The 4172-nt window shown below is 35.8% G+C and overlaps 1 non-coding gene across 1 annotated transcript; it reads left to right on the top strand.

Annotated features, from left to right (window-relative positions):
* Positions 1–1638: 1638 nt before the first annotated feature.
* On the top strand, positions 1639–1711 carry TRNAR-UCU (transfer RNA arginine (anticodon UCU)). The gene has a single exon. It is a non-coding gene; the product is annotated as a tRNA-Arg (tRNA).
* Positions 1712–4172: the final 2461 nt, after the last annotated feature.

The raw sequence follows: 4172 nt of genomic DNA, 5'->3' as shown, positions 1-4172 counted from the left end.
GACTTGTGGACACAGTGCGGGAAAGGGAGGGTGGGACCAATTGAGACAGTAGTACACTATCATGTGTAAAACAGATAGCTAGTGGGAAGCTGCTATATAGCATGGGGAGATCAGCTCAGTGTTCTGTGATGACCTAGAGGGGTGGGATGGAGTTGGGGTGGGAGGGAAGCTCAAGAGGGAGGGGATATATGTATACATATAGCTGATTCACTTTATTCTACACCAGAAACTAACACATTATACTCCAATTAAAAAAAAGAAAGCGCATCAGAGAAGGAATAAAAGAAAGTAAAATTAAAAGTTTTATTTTTCTTTTCTCAACTGATCAAACAGATAACAGTTCATTCAAAATATTAACAGTAACGTATATTTGACTAGGTATGCTTAGGTGTAGATTTTATATATATACATATAGATATACAGATATGTTTATATATGCTTATATATAAGTGAAATGAATGAAAGCAATGAGGTAGGGATAGGAGAGAGGAATTAGGATTATTTTGTTATTATAAGGTACTCACATTACCTGTAAAGTGGTATAGTGTTATTTGAAAGTAGAGTTGGATTAGTTATAAGTGTATATTGTAAAATTTATGGCAACCACAATAAAAAGTTAAAAAGCAATTGGCAAACTATGTAGACTCAAATCTGAACCAAAGTTTTGAGCATGAGAATAAGATATGCTACAGAATCACACACAAAGATGAATGTGATTTTATAAAAGTAGCAATAATAAAAATATTTCAATTCAAATTATAATTTAAAACCCTGCCATCCAGGCTAAATTTTTAATGCTTTGATAAAAAGGTTAATATTAAAAGAACCTAGGGACTTCCCTGGCAGTCCAGTGGTTAAGACTCCATGCTTCCACTGCAGGGAACCCTGGGTTCGATCCCTGGTCAGGGAACTAGATCCCACATGCATGCCACAACTAAGAGTCACATGCCACAACTAAGGAGCCTGCCTGCCACAACTAAGACCAAAAAATAAAATTAAAAAGTTAGAAAAAGGGGCTTCCCTGGTGGCGCAGTGGTTGAGAGTCCGCCTGACGATGCAGGGGACGCGGGTTCGTGCCCCGGTCCGGGAAGATCCCACATGCTGTGGAGCAGCTGGGCCCGTGAGCCATGGCTGCTGAGCCTGCGTGTCCGGAGCCTGTGCTCCGCAACGGGAGAGGTCGCAGCGGTGAGAGGCCTGCATACCGCAAAAAAAAAAAAAAAAATTAATAAAAAGTTAGAGAAAGTAAGATAGTAATGTCTAAAGTAAAAAAAGAAAAAGAAATCGCTAAAAAAGAAAATAAATAAAAGAACCTAAGAATTGTAACTCTCACACCTGACGAGTTCTTCTCTTTCGCTGGCATTATCAACCTAATCTTGCCAGAGCAGAATCTAAGCATTCTAGACTTCTTAAAGGAAGTGAAAAAGGCAATAACCAAGGTGAGCCCAACTGTGAATTCTATGGTCCTAAGCAGTAGATGATCAAAGGGAAAGTTCTTCTTTTTCACTTTGGGTGACTCATTTGAATACAGTATTTTGGGTTTCTTTTCCTTTGTTTGTTTTAGAGTTTTTCACATATCTGAAATCCTTTGTTTAATGAATGTGCATCTTCTATTTTAAAAATTTAATTTCTTATGCGACTTCCCTGGTGGTCCAGTGGTTAAGACTCTGCACTTCTACTGCACGGGGCACGGGTTCGATCCCTGTTCAGGGAACTAAGATCCTGCGTGCTGCGTGGCCAAAAAAGAAAAAAAATTAAAAATTTAATTTCTTATTCTGATGGCAGAATAGAAATTTTAATGCAAGGCAGAGAGATTTTGTGTGTGTGTGTGATATTATAGGTAAGTTCTTTTTAAAAATGTGTTTCTAACTGAGGAATACATTTGAAATGATATCAAGAATAGCCCAGACTTCAGATTCTGTCAGTAGGTAATCCTGGATGCAAGTGTGAGTTCAGTCTTGCCAGCTCTGAGCGTAGGAAAGATATTTTATTTTTCTCAATCTCAGTTTCCTCATGAGTAAAATGTGAGTAACGAAGTTATCAGTTGTTAAGGATGAAATGAGCTAGTGTGGTAAAGGGCATTTCACTCTCTACAACATAGAGCTCAGAATATTTTAGTTTTTTGAATAAAGGTCTTTATTGTATAAGGGATTTCACAATCGAAGTTACATTTATAGATGAGATAAACTTTGTAACTGTAACTCCTCACTATCACATGGAAAGTTTCTTACTTTTATAATCTGTGTGAGCTCAACATCATTATAATTTTCAATGTAAAATATTGAACTGACTTTTAAAAACTGAGTTGGAGGGAAAACGTACATGAAATGCCATGAGCACTTTCTTCTAATTGGATTCCAGCTTATTCTATTGGATTACCATTTTCCTAAAGAACACACTTAAGTCTGGCTTAACTCTTATTTTTAAAAATTATTTATTTATTTGGTTGTGGCAGACGGGCTCCTTAGTTGAGGCAGGCAGGGTCCTTAGTTGCAGCTTGCCGGCTCCTTAGTTGAGACATGCATGTGGGATCTAGTTCCCTGACCAGGGATTGAACCCGGGCCTCCTGCCTTGGGAGCTCAGAGTCTTAACCACTGTGCCACCAGGGAAATCCCTTAACCCTTATTTTTATTTTTCAAAAATCCCACTCAGGGAATCTGAAGACTAATGTTATTAGGTTGAACAATATAAAAGTGTCAATACTCAATTCCTTTGACCTAGAAAAATATTTTATTTTCACAACTATTTTTTTATAACTGCAAAATGAATACAGGATCAAGAAAATAAAAATATAAAAAAGAAAAAGTAAACCACATATAATTTTACTTGCCAGAGATTAATATATTTAGCAATTTATCGTATTTCCTTCTTGTCTTTTTTCAATTAATATATATTTTTATATGGTTGTGATCATTTTCTCCAATGAATATCATAGTTTTTCACTTAATATGGAAAAATAATCTTTATCAACAACTTCTTTAATGATTACATAAATCATATCTATGAATAAATCACAACTTATTTACCCACGCTGCTATTGTGTGTGTGCACATGCACGTGCACGCGTGAGAACTTGCTGACATAATACGCCACTTACGTAAAGGATTCCAAAATGTGTTTAACATATAACAACTAAGCACCTCTCTAACAGAAACTCTTAGTTAAATGTTAACTAGAAATAAATACATATGCATTTAAAACAGATGGCAACTGTTTATTTCAGTTATAGGCTTACCTAGAATGGAGGCATACACTAAGACAGTTTTATAATTAGCATTCAGTACATTAGCAACTATGTAAGAAACTCTGTACTTATCCCTTGATATTCTAATCTGTAGATTCACTTAGTTTCTCTTTCAGCAACTTTCCTTTAAAAAAATACGATTACTAATAAAAACCAAAAATGTGCTGAGTTTCACTTTTTCTTTGACTTTCTTTGCCCATATCCTGGAGGAGTTTTCAAAATGGCAATAAGAAAAGAGAAATGAGTACAAATAAGAAATGACAATTCACCGTTGAATGGCATGTGTGTGAAAGTTAACCCAGGCCTTCACCATGAAGAGGGAGGCAGAAAAAGCCTTGATTGCAAGAGGTGGCCTTTTGGACAGACTTGCGTCAGAAACAGAAAGCAATGCATTGGTTTTTGCGTGCAGCTGTCGAGGAAGCAGAACTTCCTGTGTTTGAAATTCTGTCTGCAGTTAAATAAAAAGAAAAAAAAAAAGGAAGTATGTAGTGCTCTCTGCAGCTTTTCTCCAACTTTACCTAAATACTGCATATGAGCAAAAGAGACCATCAAACTGCAGATGTAGAGACAATGAACAAATGATTCAGGAAATATTTCCGGAATGTAATAATTTTTAAGAAAGTATAATTTGGTGCTACAGTTATTTACTTTCATTTTACTGTTCATCTAGATTTTTAATTCCTACACATTTCCCCTGGGAGATCTAAAATGTCTCATACATTTTTCTTCTGCTTTTTAAGGGATTTATCAAGCTGGGCAATTCAGTGAGATAGTTTCCTTCAAATGCTAGAGAGAAGGTAAGAACAGAGAAGGACATTTTATATTTCACTGCTAACAGAAGACAATTTTCTCATGAACTATTTATTTAGAATTATCTCTAGTGTCCCTGTCCCCTAAGGCTTTAAAAAATTTCTCTCAACTCTATTGGTAT

This window comes from Aethalodelphis obliquidens, unplaced genomic scaffold (assembly GCF_003676395.1).
Source record: "Aethalodelphis obliquidens isolate GAN/ISIS:26980383/991018 unplaced genomic scaffold, ASM367639v1 scaffold65, whole genome shotgun sequence".
In the NCBI taxonomy this organism is placed as follows: Eukaryota; Metazoa; Chordata; class Mammalia; order Artiodactyla; family Delphinidae; genus Aethalodelphis; species Aethalodelphis obliquidens.
The sequence above is the reverse complement of the archived record's forward strand: the minus strand, read 5'-3'. Positions and strand labels throughout refer to the sequence as shown.